At 40.2% G+C, this 24,926-nt stretch overlaps 1 protein-coding gene and 1 non-coding gene across 2 annotated transcripts in view; one reads left to right on the top strand and one right to left on the bottom strand.

The window, feature by feature from the left end:
* PARD3B (par-3 family cell polarity regulator beta) overlaps nucleotides 1-24,926 on the top strand; it is a 609,556-nt gene that overhangs the window by 354,198 nt on the left and 230,432 nt on the right. The window lies entirely within an intron of this gene.
* LOC116523774 lies at nucleotides 13,529-13,635 on the bottom strand. The gene has a single exon (XR_004257134.1). It is a non-coding gene; the product is annotated as a U6 spliceosomal RNA (small nuclear RNA).

Below are 24,926 nucleotides of genomic sequence, written 5' to 3'. Positions count from 1 at the left end.
CCTATGTCTTTTTAGTAAATTGATAGGTCTTTGGATGAGTGGATTTAGAAAGTGTAAAGTCTTGAAATGGACGAACATGTCTCTGGCTTAGTGTATGTAAACCTGTTTTCAGACTTCAGTTCAACAGCACTTTGGCAAGGACTGCATGTTTCAGGACAAACCCAGATGGCAGCCTAGAATTTTTTTTAAAAAAACTTCCCAGTGTTTGGCTGTTACTGATTGGTCAGTAGGTCTGCAAGCAAATAACCAAGCTCAGAGAACACCAGGGACTCCATAAAAATTGATGGCTCCAGGATTGGAATGGTACATGAGATATTTCAATAGGTTCACCGACAAATGCGCGCCAACAAACCTGCGGCGAGAAAACCACGATGGCTTATTTACAAATCTCTCCTTACCTGTTACCTGCTCTTCAGTGGGTCACTGATCTTGAACTGAGGTACTGTTTGGCTGAATTAGTCACTTAAGAAGATTCTATTTTGATACGTCTTCCCTAGAAAATCAGTAAGCCCTGTAGCTGGGATGCCAGTTTAAAAACTGATACTTGTCACGGTTATGGTACCTTTAATGGTTAACCGACCAATGTGCGCTCGACAAAAGCACACCGTCGAAACCGTGGTGAGAAAATCATGAGTTTGAAATCGCGCCGACAAATGAGCGCAGAAGCGCGCCGACAGAAGCATGCTCTAAACCTAACCCTAAAGGTAACCCTAAACCTAACCCTAAACCTAACCCTGAACCTAAACCTAACCCTAACCCTTACCCTAACCCTTACCTTAACCGTAATCGTGCTTCTGTTGGTGCTCTGTTGTCGGCGCGCCTTTGTGGGCGCGCTGTCGACATTGCGGTTTTATCGCCACAGTTTTGTCGGCGTGCTGTTGTTGGGCGCGCATTTGTCGGCTCACGCCTTTAATAAACATTATTCCTATGGCATGAAGTTTTCATGTGGCAGAAATAACTGCTAAGGTTTTTCCAATTTTTAATTATGCTCAACACTGGAACTTAAAGACGAGTAGACAAAATAGGCTTCAAATTCTATAATTCACTTTGTATGGAATTTAGAAGCAGACAATGGCAAACAATTTCTGAAAAATCTTGCCAAAAAACCGTCAAGGCCTTCTCCAGGAAATCTCCAAGAATCAGACGAGATTGAACATAAGGGGGGGGGGGGGGGGGGGATGTCTTATTCTCAGAGTAACTACGATGAGATACTATGTAATTCTAATGTGATAATTCATCAAATGCAAGAAAAGTGTTTAACAATTGCCTATTGTTAAATATTATCATTGCTTGTTATGTATTAATTGTACCTACACCTTGAAAGTGGTTATATTTTGAAGAGAATTTAAGTGATGGTAAAATTATACATTTGATGCTTTGCAGTGGGGTTTTTTCAGTTTAGTTTCATAATACTGCTTTGTGTAATTTATACTGTATGGTTAAAAAGGATTTTAGAGACGTTTTGATAGTTTAGGGTAGTAGTATGACCAAATTGGTTGGTAAACTTCCTTGTTTTAGATTTTTTTATGAACATATCTTCAGTATCACAAAAGTGAATTCACCTTTTCTAACAAGATTTCTTCATTATTACAAAGAAGGAATTAATTACCATTATATTTATATTATCCAAATAACTGTAAACTTTAACTAAATAGGGCTTCAGAGTTAAATTGAGACAATAAAATGCTTACAGACACTTAGCTAAATGTTCCACAGTGTGCCTTATATCAATAATCAGTAATATAGTTTAGTATTCCTGCCTGCATTGTCTGTGAAAATTATAAATCCTCCTTTGACTTCCTAAGCATACTATTAATCACTTAGGAAATATGCATTACTGAATGATTAACATATCTAAATGATAACAGATATGCTTATCAAATAGATGGTGAGATTAAGATGTAATTACCAAAAAGGCCGTTAACTCGTGGGTTTTTTGAATAGTTATTTCCTAATAGCAATGTTTATTTAGTCAACAGACTTATCAGTGATAATTTTAGTATAAGAAAATGATATAATTAAGAAGTTTTACATATCAGCCATGGATATCTCACTTTCGTCTTGCCTGATATCCAATTACTAATTACCTGATTCTACTTCATGTTCTTAGTAATGTATAAACTTCCTGGCTTCGCCATACAGAATGGTATAATCTGCTAATGGTCATAGCGCTAGAGAGGACAGGCTGTTTTGCCCTCAACTTCAAATTTGTTCTTTCAGCCCATCACTGCTGAATTATCAAACATTCATTCAGTGAATTGGGAATAGCTTTGATTGTATATCGGGAGGAGGGGGGACATGAACATTTGCATTGAACAGGTACAATTGATTGCTTTGGCTAGCCAATAAACTTTGGAAATAGCGGTGCCATGTTAGAAATAGTTTTCTCAATCTGCCCATATTTGTATATCAAAGAGAGGTAGTTATTTATTAAATGTATTCTGGCCAAAAGCTGTAATACTGTTTTGTATCAATAAATTTGAAGAAATATGGTTTCTAATCAAAGAGGGAGAGGGTGTTTCTGTGTGTGTGTATGTGAGAGAGTGAGAGTGAGAGAGTGAGTGAGTGAGAGAGAGAGAGAGAGAGAGAGAGAGAGAGAGAGAGAGAGAGAGAGAGAGAGAGAGATTTTTAAAATCAGCTTTTCTATAGGCAATTTAGCTCCCAAACTGATATTTTCTAATTACTTAAGTATTAAGTAATACTAGAGTCCAGATATCAAAATTTCCATTGTCTTGGCTAACTTTGGCCATGTAAGCACAATATGGCTGATATAGTCATCCTCTCCTCCCGTTACTAATTTCAGCTATGTGCTGCTAGCACAAAATTGGTGATATTCCAATGAGTTGTTTGATACTGGCAGTAGTGTTTACAGTATTTCTTTGTTGTTGTTGTTGTTGTTATTGTTATTCCTTCTACAACACCTTGCAGTCATTATATCAACATTGTCATTATACTTGTACATGAATATATTATTTTGCTTATTTACACATCTTTATACATATGTGTGTGTGTGTTGCATTTGTGTTGATAAATAAATAAAGGGAGACTAGTATAGATCTGATGAGATCTCGACTAGCTGATCTGATGAGATCTGAGACTAGCTGATGAGAGCTAAATAGCTTGAAATAGATCTATACTAGTCTCCCTTTATTTATTTATCAGCACAAATGCAACACAAGTGTAACAAAAGGCAACAGTAAAAATAATGGCTTTCTGTCTGGATGGTCTCTTGTGATGAGCCGATAGACAGAGAAAGGAAAGCAGTATGCTTCCTCCCATATTTGGGCATACCAGGGGTTGTGACATAATATACATACATATACATATGCGAATGTGTATGTGTATGCGTGCGTACATACATAAATACATACATATACACACACACATACTATATACTATATAGTCTTGTTGTATTCGGGTCTTTTCCCATGTAACATTGAGATTGTCTTGGCAACGTTTCGGTGAGGTCCCACTCGCCATCTTCAGGCTGTGTTTTCAGCTTAAAGTGCGGTCGGAGTTGCCGTCCTTCTATAAATCTTGGTGGGGGTGTGTGGAGTGCTGGCTTTGTTTCACTAAGTGGAATGATTGATATGTGGTTCTATCATGATTGGTAGATTGGTGTTGATTGGTGCTGGCTGTGTGTCCGTTGTTGTTTCGTGTTGTAACAGCCTGGGTGGTGTGTGGGGCTCATTTGTTGACTAAAGCTGGTTTCCAGATGTCTGGTAGGCGGGAGGTATCGTCTCGTTTATTCATGTTGTGGGGGTGTTTCTCTATTTCAACAGCTTCCATAATTATTCTCTTGTTAAAGTGTTCAGTTTTGGAGATTAACCTGGTTCCTTCAAAATTAATTTCATGTCCTGTAGCTTTGAGGTGCTGGAAAAGGGAGGAAGTTTTTTCTTTTTTTCTTACTGTGTTCTTGTGTTCTGCAATGCGTGCATTTATTCTCCTGTCCGTTTGTCCTATGTATGTTGCAGGGCAGATTTTGCATGGTATTTCGTAGACTCCTTGGTTTTCTAGATGGATTTTGTCTTTGGGGTTTCTTAAGATGTTGGCTATTTTTTGGTCAGTTGAAGGCTGTCTTGATATTGTGTTTGTGGAGAATTTTGCTGATTTTATATTTGTTTCTAGGCAGATTCACCATATGTGATAAAAAGTCCCTTGCATTTTTTTTTTTACATTTCCACCAGATCGGCTTCATGTTTGGGTACATTTTAGCCAATCTCGTTGGTGGCAAATGCCAGCGATAAAACATTTGGTACATATTTTCTTTAAGTGCTGCTGATCGTGTTAGTTTATAATTTGTGTTCCAAATTCTTTCCCAATCCGCTAGATCTATCTTGTGTCCAAAGTTTTTGGCCCACGCTGTCATGCAACCTTTAACTTTATTTCTAGCTTTTGCAGAGAAAGCTGGAGCTTTCTTTCCTACCATTTTACATATGCATGCAAATAAAAAGATGCAGAGAGGGAGAGAGAGGAAGATTGTATCTGCCATTTTCATTTATGTCCCCCTTCTCTCTGTATTGCTGCAGATGAGAAAGTGTAAAAACCAGAGCAGTTTAATGACAGAATCCTAGAAATATACCATTTTGTAATAAAATAAGGCCTAATTAGAGCTAAAACATTTCTCTTTCCGTGGTTATTTAACTCTAGCTCAATTAGCCTGAAGAGGCTATCCACAGAACATGTTAATCCTGCCTCTTAACATATTTAAGTGGGTAATGTAAATAGGACCTACATATTAGCAATAGCAATAGCAGTTAGACTTATATACCGCTTCATAGGGCTTTCAGCCCTCTCTAAGCGGTTTACAGAATCAGCATATCGCCCCCACAGTCTGGGTCCTCATTTCACCCACCTCGGAAGGATGGAAGGCTGAATCAACCTTGAACCGGTGAGATTTGAACCGCTGAACTGCAGATAGCAGTCAGCTGAAGTGGCCTGCAGTACTGCACCCTAACCACTGTGCCACCTCGGCTCTTAATATTCATAGGAAGAAGGCAGGAGTCATAATGTGACAAATGACGGAACAGGATTCAGGAGAAAGCTGAAGGCTTGTACAGAAAGAAGGACAATGAAGTTATATTAGAGCACATAAGAACTTCTCCCAAACTTTTAATTTCCAGCTCCATATCTCACTTCTCTGTAGTTGATATTTTTCCTTCCTGACTTCTCCCAGCTCCCCTTCTCTTCTCTGTGAACTATGAAACTTTTATGAATCGAAGGCTTTTACCACAATGCCTGATGCTGGAGGGCGTATAATGAGACACAGACCTACAAACAAAATAAATATTATTCCCTTTGATCTATTGTTTAAGGTTGAAAGCTGAAAGGGGGAAGCTACTCTGCTTCTCTTTCCCTTATTCTGAGCCTTCTTACAAGCTCACTGTACTCATAATGGAACAAAATTACATGGTTATGATTAAGATTGTCATGTTTTGTTATGTTTCCTAATTAAACAAAGTTTATATTTGCTACCGGGTACATTGCTCAAAGTCATGAGAATAAGATACGTTAAGGATCTGTCAGTAGAGTTCAAGTTGGACTTCGTTGAAGCTATACCACATGTCCTCTAATGCCTATTACACACTTTGACATGCACAGTTTGAAGGTGGGAAGAGATTTGTTCTTTTGAGTTGCTCCAGTGGTGGGATTCAGCCTATTCGCACCAATTCAGGAGAACCGGTTGGTAACTTTCTAAGTAGTTCAGAGAACCGATTGTTGGAAGAGATCTCCTTTTGTTTTGTTTTTTCCACTTTCCAGGGCTAATCCTGTAAGGAAGGCAGGAAGGAAACATTCTGGTGTTGTTTCTAGCCTAATTTTCATTGACCTGCTTACATAAAACTGCCTCTCCGGTTAACCCTTATTACCATTGTAACAGCTAAGGCGAAGGGCCCATCGACCTGAGTGACCTTGAGTTGGCCACGCCCACCCAGTCACATGACCACCGAGCCCCACCTACCCAGATGGTCATTAGGGCAGAGAACCGGTTGTTAAATTATTTGAATCCCACCACTGAGTTGCTTTATAATGTACTGGAGTCTGAGAAGAGAGAGTGTGAGGTCGATGCACAACTGCTACAAAAATACTGAGAAAGAAAGCCGAAACCACTGTGACATCTTGAGCCGAGGTGGCACAGTGGTTAAATGCAGCACTGCAGCTACTTCAGCTGACTGCAGTTCTGCAGTTTGGCTGTTCAAACCTCACCGGCTCAGGGTTGACTCAGCCTTCCATCCTTCCGAGGTGGGTAAAATGAGGACCCGGATTGTTGTTGTTGGGGGGCAATATGCTGACTCTGTAAACCGCTTAGAGAGGGCTGAAAGCCCTATGAAGCGGTATATAAGTCTAACTGCTATTGCTATTGCTATCTATTCAAGAGAACTAGAAGGTGCAGCTGTTGGGAGAAACCACTGGTGAGCCTTGTACTGTGGAGCCTCCAGCAGCTTTGAAGAAAGACATCACCAAAAACTGATAGAATTGTCGGGTCACGATTTCAATAACATGATAAAAATTAAAATATATTAAATTGTGAATCCATTTCAGTTGAAGCTTTAAGTTTTCAAGGCCACTTCAATTCAATTTCAAATACATTTTTCCAAGATTTTGCCTATATTGTTTCTCAAGGTCCATTTACATTTATTTACTTACTTACTCAAACAATAGGATAGGCCATTCTGCATGTAAGACTCAAAGCATATTCCATGCACAGTAGGACTGAGAATATAGATATGTGAATGTAACTTGTCAGGTAGGTAATAGAGAGCACAATAAATCTTTCAACAGGATAAAAAGTTCTACTATCTGTAGTAGGAGAGCTGAAGGGAGACTTGCAAATGCGAGCAACAAAATAAGTGTAGTTAACTGAAGAGCCGAGGTGGCGCAGTGGTTAGGGTGCAGTACTGCAGGCCACTTCAGCTGACTGCTATCTGCAGTTCAGCGGTTCTAATCTCACCGGCTCAAGGTTGACTCAGCCTTCCATCCTTCCGAGGTGGGTGAAATGAGGACCCAGACTGTGGGGTGATATGCTGACTCTGTAAACCGCTTAGAGAGGGCTGAAAGCCCTATGAAGCGGTACATAAGACTAACTGCTATTGCTATTGCTATCTATTCAAGAGAACTAGAAGGTGCAGCTGTTGGGAGAACCCACTGGTGAGCCTTGTACTGTGGAGCCTCCAGCAGCTTTGAAGAAAGACATCACCAAAAACTGATAGAAAAACATGAGCAGCATCACAGAATAAACACAGTGACTACAGTGTTCCATGTCCCCATGTTGCTAGACTCTGCACTTCCAGACTGGGAATGCAGAATCCCTTCTTTGTCCAGAGACGAAATGCACTCTGGGATGTTTCCTGTAAACCTAAAGGACTACCTACATACATGCTCCTGGTACAATCTAAATGTTTTGTCAAAATTCCGCCAGTGCTCTGCATTTCGCTTTTGAGATCCTTTGATCTGAAATATCAGGAGAATTCTTTGCATGATATGATATATTGTCACCTCAGTGTTGTTCTTGCTGTTATTCCTTGGGTGATTTCCGCTCTGACCTCTGAATATTGAAACATAACTTGTTCACAGAATGACCGTCCTGGTTCTTCAGTTTCTTTCTAAGGGTTTTTTTTTCATGAGTACATTATCATGCATTTTCTAGCCAATAAATGGCTAACAGTTCTGCTGACAATGAGTAGCCATGGCTGATAGCACCGGTTACTTCCAGTAATGTCAAGCAGGTGTGAAGCAGGGACAGGGTTCCAACTCTGAGCAGGGCGCAGAGAGGCTGGTTGGCCACCAGGAGGCGCCTGAGCCTTGGACCAGTGGAGAGGAGACAAGGGAGTGTGATCCGGACATCGTGCATTGGAGCAGTGGGGAGGAGACAAGGGAGTTGTTTCTGGATGCCCGGCACAGAAGAGCTAATAGGCGTAAGGAACAATTGCGCAGTTACAAGGAGATAATTGCACTCAGTGGGTGGTAATTAGGCTCCTCTCAAGACTATAAAAGGAATGATTGTGCACACGCCCTTTGCAGGAGTCAACGTATTCACTTAGCAATAGCAGTTAGCAATAGCAGTTAGACTTATATACTGCTTCATAGGGCTTTCAGCCCTCTCTAAGCGGTTTACAGAGAGTCAGCATATTGCCCCCAACAATCTGGGTCCTCATTTCACCCACCTCGCAAGGATGGAAGGCTAAGTCAACCTTGAGCCGGTGAGATTAGAATCGCTGAACTGCAGATAACAGTCAGCTGAAGTGGCCTGCAGTACTGCACCCTAACCACTGCACCACCTCGGCTCTTGAGCTGGAGAACTCTTGTGGCTAGCTTGGCAGGCTGGATTGCTGCCAAGGTTAGTCTGTGGTGGATTGCTGCCAAGGCTTGGACTGTGCTGGATTGCTGCCAAGGTCCTGTCTGTGTGTTAATAAATCCTGAAAGTATCTTTGTCTCAGCGTGCTTTAGTGTAGGACGAGGGGGGTCAGAATAGATAGATAGATAGATAGATAGATAGATAGATAGATAGATAGATAGATAGATAGATGATAGATACGCAGGCAGGCAGGCAGGCCACGATAGATAGATAGATAGATAGATAGATAGATAGATAGATAGATAGATAGATAGATAGATAGATAGATGATAGATACGCAGGCAGGCAGGCAGGCCACGATAGATAGATAGATAGATAGATAGATAGATAGATAGATAGATAGATAGATAGATAGATAGATAGATAGATAGATAGATAGATGTGTGTGCGTGTGCGCGCGTACATACATACATACATATGTACGTACGTAATATTTGAGCACTACACCAGCGGCTGAAAACAAAACAATTCTTTCATAAAGTTCTGTACTTTGGTATAATGTATCGTAATTGTTGTAATGTAATCCATGGGAGCAATCTTCCCCAAGGTCCTTGTTGCGCCTGCGAGTAGCATCTGCTAAGTCTTTGTGCACTGGAACATTTTCAAACCATCTTTGTCTTCGATAAGGCAGGTGTGTAGTCCTTTTTCTTGAAACCATTTTGATGCTTAATGATCTGAAATATAAAAGCACCCTTTTCAGCAGTTAACAGCATCCTTTGATCTGCTGTTGAGTTTTACAAAATAATCTGTCAATTTTCCTGATGGACTCTCTTCAAACTTGCTTTCTTGTGCTTTTCTGAGTCCAAATAAGACTGTAAATCAATAAACCCTTTCTTTGCTCCAGAGACTTGCATATCAGCTTTGCCGCCCCCCCCCCCTCCGATGGTTGGTTTCTCGGGGTTCTCAACCCTTTCAAAATCACGGGAATTTGATCTACAATTCTGCAGGGCTATTTGTATTTTAGTTTTGGCATTGTTTGGGGGGGGGGGGGCAACAATAAAACTTCCAAATACAGAATGAAATCCAAGTGGAGTTAAAACAATGTGACAGAAGCAGATTTCTTTTAGATAGATAGATAGATAGATAGATAGATAGATAGATAGATAGATAGATAGATAGATAGATAGATATAGAGAGATGGAGATAGAGATATAGAGATATAGAGATATAGAGATATAGATATAGATATAGATATAGATATAGATATAGATATAGATATAGATATAGATATAGATATAGATATAGATATAGATATATAGATTATATATATTTGGGCATACCGGGGGTTGTAAAAAAATCTAATAGATACCTTTCACCCTGGCTTCGCTGATAACGGATAAGAGCCTGTGGCCTAATGGCTAAGAAGTCTGCCTAGTATGTAATATAGCCCAGTTCAAATCCCAGTAAGGGTATGGCTAGCTTATGAGAGCTAAATAGCTTGAAATAGATCTATACTAGTCTCCCTTTATTTATTTATCAGCACAAACACAACAAAATGTAACAAAAAGACAACAGTAAAAATATTGGGTTTCTGCCTGGATGGTCTCTTGTGACGAGCCGAAGGACAGAGAATGGAAGTAGTGATCTTCCTCCCATATTTGGGCATACCGGGGGTTGTAAAAAAAAAAACTAATATATATAGAGATAGATAGATAGATAGATGATAGATAGATAGATAGATAGATAGATAGATAGATAGATAGATAGATAGATAGATGATAGATAGATAGATAGATATAGATTAGATAGAGATAGATTAGATAGAGATAGATAGATAGATAGATAGATAGATAGATAGATAGATAGATAGATAGATAGATATAGAGATAGATAGATAGAGGTCCTCCTACCTCCACGGAAATTGTGAATGTTGGTTTTTTTTTTAATATGTTGTCTTTGTCTCGTTCCCCCCCCTTTCCCTTGTCTTTTGTGAGCCGCCCGGAGTCCTCCGGGAGTGGGCAGCATACAAGACAAATAAATAGATAGATAGATAGATAGATAGATAGATAGATAGATAGATAGATAGATAGATAGATAGATAGAGATAGTCTTTCTTTAATACAATTCTGTACTTTGGTATAATGTAATGAATGGAATCTTCTAATCTCTCGCAAAGCACTATCAAACAAGTCAGCCTGATTTTTTTTCCTTATAAAAAGGAGACCTTTGCAATCTTCGGTGGGTGAGTGGGGTGGGGGGTATCAGATGGAACTGAGAGATCTTCCAGTCCTTAAACTGCTGGACACAAACACCCCCTTTCCTGGTCTCAAATAAAGCCATGACAGGTCATCCTCAATTTACTACCACAATTGAGCTCAACATTTCTATTGTTAAGTCAGGTATTTTGGGCAGGCCAGCAGCGCCGTTCTTGATAAGTGTGTGAGCCCTTCCCTCTCTTCCCTCTCTCACCAGCTAGCAGGCAGAACAGGAGAACCCCTTCCCCTAGAACAGGTGGCTGTTAAACCAGAGGTAATTTAGGCATCTCCTGGAGGTAATGGAGCAATTTGTAATAGTTCTTTGTAACTCAAGGATCCGGCTTGCAATTTCTGCTGCAAAGTGCTTATGTAAGATAACAGCATCTGCTTTTTGTTGTTTTTTTATGATGATACAAGTAGTCCTTGACTTACAACAGTTCATTTAATAGCAATAGCAGTTAGACTTATATACCGCTTCATAGGGCTTTCAGGCCTCTCTAAGCGGTTTACAGAGTCAGCATATCGCCCCCAACAATCCGGGTCCTCATTTTACCCACCTTGGAAGGATGGAAGGCTGAGTCAACCTTGAGCCGGCGAGATTAGAACCACTGAACTGCAGATAGCAGTCAGCTGAAGTAGCCTGCAGTACTGCACCCTAACCACTGCGCCACCTTGACATTTAATGACTGTTCAAAGTGACAAAGACACTGAAAAAAGTGACTTACGTCCATTTTTTCACACTTACGACCTTTGTAGCAGCCTTACAATTGTGATCAAAATTCAGATTCAACTGGTTCCATACTTATGACCGTTGCAGTGTCCAAAGGTCATGTGATCACCTTTTGCAACCTTTTGACAAGCAAAATCAACGGGGAAGCCAGATTCGCTTAACAATCATGTTACTAACTTATCAACTGCAGTGATTCATTTAACAACTGTGGCAAGAAAGATCATAAAATGGGGCAGAAATTCCCTTAACAAACGTCTGACTTAACAATAGAAATGTTGGTCTCAATTGTAGGCATAAGTTGAGGAATACCATATAGAGCCGACGTGGCGCAGTGGTTAGGGTGCAGTACTGCAGGCCACTTCAGCTGACTGTTATCTGCAGTTCAGCGGTTCTAATCTCACCGGCTCAAGGTTGACTCAGCCTTCCATCCTTCCGAGGTGGGTGAAATGAGGACCCAGACTGTGGGGGCGATATGCTGACTCTGTAAACCGCTTAGAAAGGGCTGAAAGCTCTATGAAGCGGTATATAAGTCTAACTGCTATTGCTATTTCTATATAGTGCAGGTCATTAAAATGATGCTATTGAGATTGGTAAGAGTCAATAGCAAGGAAGTCTTATATAAAGTTACGAAGCAGTACGCAGTTGATTCTTGGATTTTGGAATGTTTGCAGAATCAAAGATAAATTAGCTTATTTCTTCACTGCAGCATAGACGTCAATGTGACACCGTCATACACCCATCTATTCAAATGTAATTCCCATTTATTTCAGCTTCCTCTGCAGTAAGTAGTTCTAGGAATAGCAGCCTCAAGTAGACATTCTCCGTCAGCTGCTCCAGAGGCAGAAAATCAACAGGACGAACTATGTAGCCAATTACATTTTCATGGTCCTGTGTAGGAAGCTCTGCCAAACTTTTCGTGACCTATTTCTGTATTTGTTTTCAGCCTTCAGTGCTCTCGGCTCATTTTTAATTCAAGTCCTGAGACATTTTTGCTCATGCGTATTTTATGTGCATTGCATCATGGTTTCCTTCTGTTAAAGCCGCCGTTCTTCTGTTTAACTAATGAAACAAAAAGAAATACATTTTTTTTAAAAGTTTTCAGTCGACGTTTGGCACAAAAAGATTATTTGAGTTTTGTATATTTTTGGATGGTTGACATAGATGCGTTCAAATGTTTTAATAACACAGAACTCTGTAGAACTGAAAAGCTCTAATGGTTCACGAAGTAGTGGTTCAGTAATGGTTCAGTAGATGGCAAAAAAAGCATTGTGAATTTCAATAAAATGGTCTGCAGTTTCAGAATAATAGTATTCTGATTTGTATGTTTTAACTTAGATTATGTTTTTTTTTAATTGAAAATTTTGAAAAAAAAACTTTTACAAATGTTTACTTCCCCCCCTCCCCTCCCCACCCAAACCCCCCCAACCTCCCCCCCCCGACGTCCCAGAACCAATACAGGGTATAAATCTTTAACAAAGATATTCTAAAATAAACTTTAAAAAAAGTTAATATCATCTCTCATTTGAGCTTTAACTCCTCTTTGCTAGGCTAGCTCTAAACAGATTATATCATTCCTTGTTTCTTCAGTCATAAGCTATCTGGAATTTCTTAGTCCCATATTTATTTTGAGTATAGTCAATCCATCTTCCCCACTCCAGTTTATATCTCTCGTTTGAGTGGTCCTTGAGATATGCTGATATTTTAGCCATCTCTGCTAGGTTTGTTACTTTTAATGTCCATTCTTGAATAGTAGGCAAATCTTCCTTCTTCCAGTATTGCACCACCGTCTTGCTGCGGTTATTAAATGCAAAATCAGGTTAGTCTCTATAACTGTACAATCAGTAATTATACCTAACAAAAATAACTGAGGGGTAAACTTTATAGCAATAGCAATAGCAGTTAGACTTATATACCGCTTCATAGGGCTTTCAGCCCTCTCTAAGCGCTTTACAGAGTCAGCATATCGCCCCCACAATCTGGTTCCTCATTTTGCCCACCTCGGAAGGATGGAAGGCTGAGTCAACCCTGAGCCGGTGAGATTTGAACCCCCGAACTGCAGATAACAAGTCAGCTGAAGTGGCTGCAGTACAGCACTCTAACCACTGCGCCATCTTGGCTCTTGGCACCTTGGCTTATCCCTTTTTTAAGAACATTTTGCGTAATCCACCATATTTTTTATCCAATATGCTTTAACCTTTTTACAAGTCCACCATATATGATAGTATGTAGCATCAGCACAATCACATCTCCAAAAATATGGAACTCTTCACGAATTTGCGTGTCATCCTTGCCCAGGGCCCATGCTAATCTTCTCTGCATCGTTACAATTTTAGTATATGTGCTGCCGAAGCAAGCACTTAACTTAGATTATGTTGATTACAGTTTGCTAGAAATTCTGTCTAGCGGTGGCTGGCCTGATCTCAAGCATTTTGTATCATTACATCATTGAAACTCCTTCTACAGCAGTTGTCAGAGTGGAAGAAAGATGGCGGAGAAGAGAGGTTCACTTGAGAACATTGTCATCTTGTTATAGATTTGATGTAGAAATACTAATTCTGAACAGATTTATAACATTAATGGTTATTGTATAAGCTGAGAAGAGGGCGCCTTTCAGGGTCTCAATTACGTACAAATTGGTTACAGATGCGTGGCATTTATCAACACATTTTCATTCAACTCAAGCATTGATTTTTCTGTCAGTTACAGTAGCATGCCATAATTGTTTAAAACATGTTCTTGGACTTTGCTCTTCCATTCTTTCCCAAGAATCCCATTGTGCTTTGCTGTGGTATTCGTTGCACTGGTAATAATTCATGTGCTCAGTGACTTCTTAGCTGTACTTTTCCTCCCTTCTCCCTCCACTGCACTTCGGTAGAGTTTCTTGGTTTCGTAAACCATAGTTCCCCAGTTAATTTAAAAGTAAGCAAATGTAGCTGAAGAGCACAGTACAGAACGGCATATAACCCAGGATATAGGACATGAAACCGCAGTCCCCCGGTTTGGATAAATTGGAAACTGGCTTAAGAAATTAGATGGGTAAATAGAAAGAGAAGATTGAAGAGGGATTATTGGATAAGAAACGTTATATATGAATCAAGCCTTAATAAAGTTGCGGTAAGATTTCATTTCTTTATTTCCCACAATGGATTATGTAGGGAACAAGAAAACCCTCAAGACAGCTACTTATAGCATCATTCTGAGAGAAAAATCTCTGCTCTGCCACTATAGCAATAGCAATAGCAGTTAGACTTATATACCGCTTTATAGGGCTTTCAGCCCTCTCTAAGCGGTTTACAGAGTCAGCATATCGCCCCCACAGTCTGGGTCCTCATTTCACCCACCTTGGAAGGATGGAAGGCTGAGTCAACCTTGAGCCGGTGAGATTAGAACTGCTGAACTGCAGATAACAGTCAGCTGAAGTGGCCTGCGGTACTGCACCCTAACCACTGCGCCACGTCGGCATGAGTGATGATGAATTGGCCACACCCACCCAATCACATGATCACCGAGCCCGCCTACCCAGCAGAGAAGGGGTTAAGGCAGAGAACCGGTTGTTAAATTATTTGAATCCCACCACTGACATAACCTCAATCTCTACCATTCATATATCTGGTAAGGATGGAGAAATTCTGCCCATCAAGAGGGAGCAACCAGGCCCACGTGCAAGAATTCACTCAGCTCATTAATTTCTCATGCTTGGACACAGGAATTTTCTCAGACTGATGGTTTGTACGTGAAACGTGAAATGGCATTCAAGGCAGGTCAAACTTCACCCTCTTCTGCCCACACAAAGATTATAAACTAATTACCTGCTTGACTCCTTCCCGGCTCTGCCAGTCTGTGTCCTGTGAACCCTCACTACCTGACAAACATCTGACTGTAGGAAAAATAATTATTCCTGCAAGACTTCATTGTTTTGAGATCCATATTTTTCAACATGTGAAATTAATTTCACATGTGAGATTAATTGTGATACAGCATAAGGTGTTTTTTTTTTTATTAAATTTATCTGGTCTTTCTATTTATACAATACTCAAAAGTTGCTCATTTGCTTGATTCTTTGACATTCTGAAAAAGTCTACGCTATGTATAGCACATGAATAAAATCTCCCAGGCTCTGAGCATTGCATTACAGTACAGAAAAGCAGCTTGTTGTTTCTACTGTTGTCTTGGTTCTTCTACGTTTTTATTTATTTATTTTTCTACTGGGGTATTCTAGTGTACAAAACATTAAGGAGGGTGAGAGGATCTTGTTTATTTACTGACTTGTTCATATTCCTATATCTTGGCAGGTTCTTAAGTCAAGAAAATTATATTTAATCTTTTTTGATTGTTTGCTTGTTTATGGAGGAAAGCTAAGTTTCCAGTGCCCAAACCTCCCTGTAAGCTATCACTTTGAATTCTACCGACTATGTCAAAGCCCATTTCAATCCAGCCCCGGGCACTGGAAGGTTGGAACTTGTCTTCAGTACTTTTCATTTAACATTGCTATCATCCATTTTGTTGCTCTTGACATTTGACAATTGGCTTTGTGTCAACCTGGCTGGCAGTAGAAGGGGAAGCGAGTTCTCCCAAGATTGACAACAGAAGCTTCTGCTTAATTAACCAGCAGAGAGAGAGAGAGAGAGAGTTTTTGAGTGACAGAATCCCCTTTAGTCCCCGTAACAAGGTAGTGTTAATCTCCACAAAAGGATGCTCCCCTTGATACTTGCACATAAGTCTTATTAACACTAATGAGACTTGCGCACTTGTATCAAAGGAAAACAACCACCTTTCCTCCCGATTTTCGCCCTAAATTAAATTCTTCTTCTGAGCAGTATAATTGCATCCTTCTCCTCCCTCTTATGTACTGTATTTTTCAACAATTTCATAATTTCTTGTTCCTATTTAGCAGCTGTTTTCAGTTTTGCTAAACCGCCTAAAAAGAATGAATCTGACCCAGATTTCTTAAGATGTCCCATTCTGCATACTTTTAAAATTAATTTAGTTGCATATATAAAGAATCCTAAGAGGATAATGTTTCCAGTATGACTATTCTGGGCATAGATTGTAGGGGTGTTTTTTTTTTTTTAATCCATGGCAACTTTTTCTTCTTATTGATACAGTGGTTTTCTCTCTGCCTTTTATGTTCCCTTGCTTAATAAAAAATTCATCACTTTAAAATACTGCTACCAACAAAACAAAATCTAGCAAAAATAAATGAACTTTAAGAATTGACGGCCACTCTTTTAACAAGCAGATGTTTTTGAAGTGTCTGGACTCCAATGGTTTTTTTGCATTAATTAAATTCATTTGTAAAAAAAACCCAGCAGACTAATAATAAGACTTTCATAGTTAAATCATATTCTTCCATGTCTGGTATATACTGGTTATCAGTTATAAGCAGTGAAGAAAGGTACTTATGAAGCTAGCTTTTGATTTTTTAAACTGCCTAAATAATATTTAATGATGCCATATTGAAACTTGTTACTTTTGTTAGAAAAGTATGCATACCATTTTGTTTGGGCCCAGCAGGAGCCGTTGGAGCTGCCACCAGACTCCGACAGCTAGGGGCCCTCTGAGTCAGCTTTGGAGGATGTGGAGGACCCTGGACAGGGTTCCGACTCCGAGCAGGGCACAGAGAGGCTGGTTGGCCACCAGGAGGCGCCTGAGCCTTGGACCAGTGGGGAGGAGACAAGGGAGTGTGATCCGGAGGTCAGCAGAGCGGAGGAGCCAGGGGTGTTGTTCCTAGATGCCCGGCACCGGAGAGCGAATAGGCGTAAGGAACAATTACGCAGTTACAGGAGGTAATTGCACTCAGCTGGTGGTAATTAGGCTCTTCTCCAGACTATAAAAGGAATGCTTGTGCACACGCCCCTTTTGCAGAAGTCAACGCATTAACTAATATTGGAGAACAGTATTGTGAACTTGGCAGGCTGGATTGCTGCCATGGCTTATCTGTGCCGGTTTGCTGCCAAGGACCTGTCTGTCTGTTAATAAATTCTGTAAAGTATCTTTGGCTTAGGGGTGCTTTGGTGTGGAACGAGGGGGATCAGAACACCTTTTTAAGAAACTTAATTTTATATTGCTCTAAAATTCAATGTAAGTGAGGAAAGAATGGAGAGGAAAAAGAAACAAAAAAATATGCTGGTTCATAAAGAAAATGTGTTTATATTTTTTTTAAAAGCACATCGTTAAACTGTGATCATCTGGAATAACATTACTTAATCTTTCAATTGATTACCTACCATCAAGTCAATATCAACTGTTAGTAAATGCATAGATTTTCTCCAAGACAATCTGTCTTCAGCCTAGTCTGTCAACACTGCACCCATCAGCATTGCAACTGAGTCTGTCCATCTTGCAGCTGGTCATCCTATTCTTCTCTTTCCTTTTATCTTCCCTAGCATCAGAGCCTTCTCCAAAGAGCAAGAGTTTTACATAATGTGTCTGAAGTAGCATAAATTAAACCTGGTCACTTGTGCCTTGAGAGAGAATTCTGGGTTGATTGGTTGGATTATTTATAGGTTAATTTCCTTGGATACCCACAGTATTCTCAAGAGTCTTCTCCAACACTAAATTTCAAAATTTCATTACCACTCTTCTGTTTCTGCAGAGTCCATCGTTTGCTTCCACAGAGTGTAACAGGGAATATATTCCCCATGCTATCCAGATCTTTGCAAGTATAGACACATCATAGTGTCTGAATATCTTTTTCAAGGTCTTCATGGCTGCTCTGTTAAGTGCTCGTCTGCCCCATATTTCTTAATTGCTTGTTCCTTTACTGTTGATGTTTGGTCCTAAAAGGCAAAAGTTATCCACTACAATACCTTTACTGTCAGTTCAAAATTTGGTTGCTGTGCCTGTTATCATTAGCTTGGTCTTCTTCATTTAGTCCCATTTGTTTCACCAAATTCTTTGCCTTTCATTAGTAGACTCTAGTCTAGGGAAGCATTTATCTTTTTAGTTATCAGAATAGTGTATTCAGTATATGAGCAGATTAATTCTTCCTTCTTCTTCTTCTTCTTCTTCTTCTTCTTCTTCTTCTTCTTCTTCTTCTTCTTCTTCTTCTTCTTCTTCTTCCTCTTCCTCCTCCTCCTCCTCCTTCTCCTCTTCCTCCTCCTCCTCTTCTTCTTCTTCCTCTTCTTCTTCCTCTTCCTCCTCTTCTTCCTCTTCCTCTTCTTCCTCCTCTTCTTCCTCCTCCTCCTCTTCTTCCTCTTCTTCCTCTTCTTCCTCTTCCTCCTCCTCTTCTTCCTCCTCCTCTTCTTTTTCTTCCTCTTCTTCCTCCTCTTCTTCTTCCTCCTCCTCCTCCTCCTCTTCTTCTTCCTCCTCCTCCTCTTCTTCCTCTTCTTCCTCCTCTTCTTCTTCCTCTTCCTCCTCCTCCTCCTCTTCTTCTTCCTCCTCCTCCTCTTCTTCTTATTCTTCTTCTTCCTCCTCCTCTTGTTCTTCCTCTTTCTCCTCTTCTTCTTCCTCCTCTTCTTCTTCCTCTTCTTCCTCCTCCTCCTTCTCCTCCTCGTCTTCTTCTTCTTTTTCTTCTTCTTCTTCCTGTTTAAAATCATTCTCATCTTCCTCTCATCCACCTTCCCTTAATAAATGAATATATATATATGTGTGTGTGTGTGTGTGTGTATGTATATGTGTATGTATGTGTATGTGTGTGTGTGTGTGTGTGTGTATATATATATATATATATATATATATATATATATATATACACACACACACACACACACACACACACACACACACACACACACATACATTTATACATATGTACGTACGTACGTACGTACGTATGTATGTATGTATGTATATTGGGGAAACAGTGCAGCCCCAGGCTTACAATATTGCACTGCCACTCTGCATTGGCTTTCTTTTTATAAGAGTCCTTTCCCCTGGGTTCCTCTTTGCAAAATGTAGACCAGAGATTTAGACTTTCCGACAGGTGACAGGAATTTGCCAGCATAAAGATGAAAACAGTCTTTACAGATGTTGCATTGGAAGTGTATTTCTACTTGGTTTAGATATTGCATTCACATTACGGAGAAATGCCTCTCTGTAAATAAAGGCAATTGTGTTGTGAAATATCATCTCATTCATGTAGATATGGGATGGACTTTGTATACATAATGTTTATCATAGCACGCCTATGATCACATTTCCAAACACACTTGCATAATACCTCTTATAAATCTCTTTACCTGGTTGTATATAAATATGTATTTCCCAAACTCAAAACAACAACAACAACAACAAAACTTTTGAGTGAGATTGCTTCATTTTAGCCAATCAAAACACTCAGCCACAGTATTGCAGATTTAGCAATTAGAGGAAATTTTGATAATGGACTGTATAATTGCTTTGAAAGTCTCATTTCACCCACATTGACTCTTTCTGTTGAGTTTGCCACGCGTTGACATCAGCACGAGAGGAAAAATGCAGTTTTCCAGTTGTTGCTGAATGACTTCTAACAGCCCCAGCTATCAGATCAACAGGTGAAGGGTAGAGATTCCTTAATCCCTAAGCATGCCTAACAAATATAGAAATTTGCATATCCAGTATTACAATATTAAAAACAGATATGGATGAATAAAATAATGAATGATGCAAGGTTTCAAACTCAACACATTGCTAATTTATTTATTTTTAATGTCTTTTAATAATTTCCACCCTAATAATTATAGACGATAACATGTTTTCTAGGTCCTAATAATGATATTACTGTTTAAGGCTTTGGCGACTTTTGAATTAGCAAATTCCACTTCAATTACTGTTATGCAAATAAGACTGTTTAAACTGACCTGGAAATAATATGGTTGTTAGGATACTACCTAGAAATAAAAATCACCAATCTCAAATGGAAGTGCATTAATTTTATGTGGGTTGAATGTAAAGTGCCAGGGTGAAGCTGTTCTAAACAGCACACATGTTTTACATGATATGTATAAAGTTCTAGGTGAGATCTCTGCTGATGTTTTGATTTTTATTACTTATTTACTGAGGTTGGCTCTGATGTATGAAATTTGTTATTAGTTTTTTGAGAACCTTATAATCTGCCATGCATTTGTTTTCATAAAGGGAAAATACGCCACACTAGTTAACTAAAGTGCAGCAAATTTTGTTATGCAGATTAGACAACTTCACTCAATATGTTGTAATGAGATCATAATCTGAATTCTAGGGACCTTAACTTGAAAACTGTTTAGATATCAGAAGAGCATTTTACATCTTACCAGCGTTTTTTCCTACTATATCCTCAGAAACTAAAGCAGGCTTAGAATAATAATGTGTTCTTTGGCTAGTTAATATTAATTAAAGGAATATAAAATGTTTTATACCCAAGAAAGACCGCCTCCTGCCATTTACCTCCCAGAGACCCATAAGATCTCACAGACTAGGCCTCCTCCGGATTCCATCTGCCGGTCAATGTCGGCTGGCGACCCCCCGGGGGGAGGGCCTTCTCTGTAGCTGCTCCGGCCCTTTGGAACGATCTTCCCATGGAGATCCGGACCCTTACTACCCTTCCGGCCTTCTGCAAAGTGACCAAGACCTGGCTGTTCCGGCAGGCCTGGGGCTGTTGAATTTGCCCAGCCCCATCCTAAGTTATGAAATGTTGTGGAATTTTAATGTTGTTGTTTTTTATTTTTTGTATGTTCCCCCCTTCCTTTTTATTTGTAAGCCGCCCTGAGTCTCTCGAGAGTGGGTGGCATACAAACCCCATAAATAAATAATAAAAATATATATAAAAGATGGGAAATACTGTACAAGAGAAAGAATTTTGAAACAAATCAAATGGCAATTCTAGGTGTAGATATCTATCTATCTATCTATCTATCTATCTATCTATCTATCTATCTATCTATCTATTTATTTATTTATTAGACTTATATACCGCTTCATAGGGCTTTCAGCCCTCTCTAAGCGGTTTACAAATTTTTTAGCAAATTAAGTCAGCAACTTGCCCCCACAGTCTGGGTCCTCATTTCATCTACCTCGGAAGGATGGAAGGCTGAGTCAACCTTGAGCCGGTGAGATTTGAACTGCCGAACTGCAGATCACAGTTAGCTAAAGTTGCACGCAGTACTGCACCCTAACCACTGCGCCACCTCGGCTCTTTGCCGTACAACTCATTGTTGTATTAAGAACATAAGGGAACACAACATTAGTTGAAGCATCATACTAGGAAAGTGGCACATTTAAAAGTATTTAAATATTTTAAAAAGTTCTTTTGGATCTCAGTATAAATAGCAAGGTCAATATTTTCTGGGCAATTACAATGCATTGAAGTAAATTAGGCAGAGGTTGCTGTTAAGGTAAATCAAGGCTTCTCGTCATATTTATAGGTCCAGAATCCCCCCTTACTTTTGTCAATAGTGCTTTTGGGTTGCACAAAGCATCCAACCTCAAGGCATAGTGTCGTTAAGAGAATGCAGGGGCTCAGATGTAAGACCTGTGGATGCTACACCTGTATCCAAGATCCTGCAGCTTCCCTTTGCTACTGCAGAGGGAATTCTAACAAATTTAGTATAGTCTTAAGAAGTTGTAAAATATCCTACATGAATAATCCATGTGCACTGAAGCACTTTCTGGTTTTCAGACCCAAAGTGCTTTACAACCTTTTTGTTCTTCTTCCTACTATATATTTATTCAAATATTTATAATATAATCTATTCAACAGACTTGCAGAGCAGAACACAAACTTCAAAAAGGAAGGAAGGTTTGGCAACCATTAACCCTTTGGAAAAGAAACCAATTTCATTGGGTTTCCCTGTTCTTATACACACACGCACACTCAAATATATACACATACGTACAGTGATATATCCATATCTGATTGGTAATTAAAATGTAAAAACAAGAATAAATAAGTGTTGTTATTCAGTATATTGCATTTGTTCCAATATTGGTTCAGAATTGGACAAACAATGACATTATATTGAAAAATAAATTTCAATATAGTAGATTTACTCTAATCTCCCCTGTGAGTGCTGTACATGAGAATGTTCGAGATGGCGCAGTGGGTAAATGCAGCACTGCAGGCTACTTCAGCTGACTGCAGTTCTGCAGTTTGGCTGTTCAAATCTCACCGGCTCAGGGTTGACTCAGCCTTCCATCCTTCCGAGGTGGGTAAAATGAGGACCCGGATTGTTGTTGGGGATGATATGCTGACTCTGTAAACCGCTTAGAGAAGGCTGAAAGCCCTATGAAGCGGTATATAAGTCTAACTGCTATTGATATTGCTATTCAGATTCCAAAACTGGATCTCCCTTACATGTTCTTCTTCACTCTTTTGCTCATGTTCAATGGCCTATGGAGCTAACATGAGCCCCTATTAGATCCTTTACTTGTTTGCAGGACCAGGAGGTCCTGGCCATCCTTAGTAAACTGTTTTGACCCCCCTCGTTCCACACCAAAGATAAGTTACGGCATTTAATTAACAGACAGACAGATCCTTGGCAGCAAACCGACACAGACAAGCTTGGGCAGCAATCCAACACAGATAAGCCTTGGCAGCAATCCAGCCTGCCAAGCTCACAATAATGTTCTCCGACATTAGTTCCTGCGTTGACTTCTTCAAGAGGGGCGTGTGCACAAGCAGTCCTCTTATAGTCTGGAGAGGAGCCTAATGACCACCAGCTGAGTGCAGTTACCTCCTGTAACTGCGCAACTGTTCCTGACGCCTAGTAGCTCTTCGGTGCCATGCATCCAGGAACAACTCACTGCTGGCGTCTGGCTCACTCTCCCTTGTCTCCTCCCCACTGGTCCAAGGCTCAGGCGCCTCCTGGTGGCCAACCAGCCTCTCTGCACCCTGTTCGGAGTCGGAACCCTGTCCAGGATCCTCCAGACGACTCATAGGGCCCCTCACTGTCGGAGTCTGGTGGCAGCTCCAACGGCTCCTGCTGGGCCACAACAGTGAACAATCCCTCAATATCTGATAAGACAGAGGCAAAAATCTTTCAGTGACCATGGATCTGAGAAGATTTCTTCCTCTCTTGAAATTGAACAATTTGTGTCTTTTATGAATTTATAAATTGTCCTCTAGACTTGGACTATGAGAACAATAAAGCTCGATAATAAAGAAGAATGAATAAATCTACTATCCTCCCAGTTTTCCCTTCATATTGTTCATCATCATATGTCTAATATATATTCTTTTTACCATTTCTTTATAATACACGAAATAGCCCTTAAACTGGAATTTTAATTCATAGCGGTTCCTGTCTAATGGGTAATATTAGCAATGCAGGCCAGTAGCCAAAGAAGATTAGTGGTGTGTATTTCAAAATAAATTACTCTACTGTCATGCTACAAAAAAAAGAGTATCAGGAAAAAATAAAATATATGGCAAAATGGTAGTTATACAGCCTAGGAGACAAGCAAATGGAACTGTGTGCGCATTGGACAGCTTATAAATCAATTTATCATTTCTCTGGTAAAGTTGTACATCACTGCCATAATGCACTACTGTAATGTTTTGCAATTATTGATTTGCCCACAGGTGATGACAATAGTTACTGTCCCCCTTCCCTCCAAAATTGCAAATATTTGCATTGTACTAGAACAGTGTTTCCCAAACTTGGCAACTTGAAGATGTCCGGACTTCAACTCTCAGAATTCCCCAGCCAGCATTTGCTGGCTGGGGAATTCTGGGAGTTGAAGTCCGGACATCTTCAAGTTGCCAAGTTTGGGAAACACGGTACTAGAATATGAATGTGTTCTACGTCCATATTCAAACTGTGTTGAGTAGAAAGATAGTACCTTCAGTCACAGAGGTATTACAGTATCCTGATGATCCAGTCTTCCAAAGGCTGAGGAAGCAATGCTTGAAACAGAAAAGTCCTTGTCTCTGGAAAACAGAGGTATTTACTACTGCTAGAGAAGCCTTGAGAGATGTGGATGCAGTGGTGGGTTCTGGCTCCCATTGCAACTGGTTGCAAGGGGGCCCGGCATCTTCCACATGAACGTGTGCAGTGCCCACGCACACACGCACAGCCCGTGCATGCATCCTACCCTCCAGCGATGCCTCCGCGACGTCCAGCTGCTCTGCGGAATGTTGTGCAGGTGTTGTATTCGCCATGCACATAGGTGCCAAAGAATTTAAAGACAGGTAAGGTTGATGGGCCCTCCGAAGCACCGTATCGGAATGGTACCCAGTGCTCCGGACAGGTACCGGTACGCCTGTACCGGGGTATACCACCTGCAACCCACCACTCTGTGGGTTCCACCACAATACCGCGAAGCCCTTATCCGCGGAAACTTTAAGCGTGAGTGCTAATCCGCGCCGTCCGAATCGCTAAAGCAAATGCGACCTTACCACGCTGACATAAGGGGGGAGGGCAAATCCGCGCCTTCCGAAGCACTCAACCTAACCTAACCCTAAACCTAACCCTAAACCTTACCCTAATTTAAATCGGCTTTCTGCCACCGCGCTGTTTTAAAGCGCCCTTCTGTCGCCGAGTGGATGGTACATCTTTCTTTTTCAGTTGCAAGTGAGAGAAGAAGAGTTGGGAAGGAACACCCCCCCCCAAAAAAAAAGGATTGCTAGCATCAGGAAGCTTACCTTGAATGAAATAGCAATCACTTAACAGCTCTTGTAAAGAAATGATTACTATCTTGGATGTATGCCAAACTTTATTGTACATCTTTGGAGAGAATAATGGGAATGGAG

The sequence above is a fragment of the Thamnophis elegans genome, chromosome 1, assembly GCF_009769535.1.
Source record: "Thamnophis elegans isolate rThaEle1 chromosome 1, rThaEle1.pri, whole genome shotgun sequence".
Taxonomy (NCBI): domain Eukaryota; kingdom Metazoa; phylum Chordata; class Lepidosauria; order Squamata; family Colubridae; genus Thamnophis; species Thamnophis elegans.
Note: the sequence above shows the minus strand (reverse complement) of the source record. Positions and strands in the feature narration are given on the sequence as shown.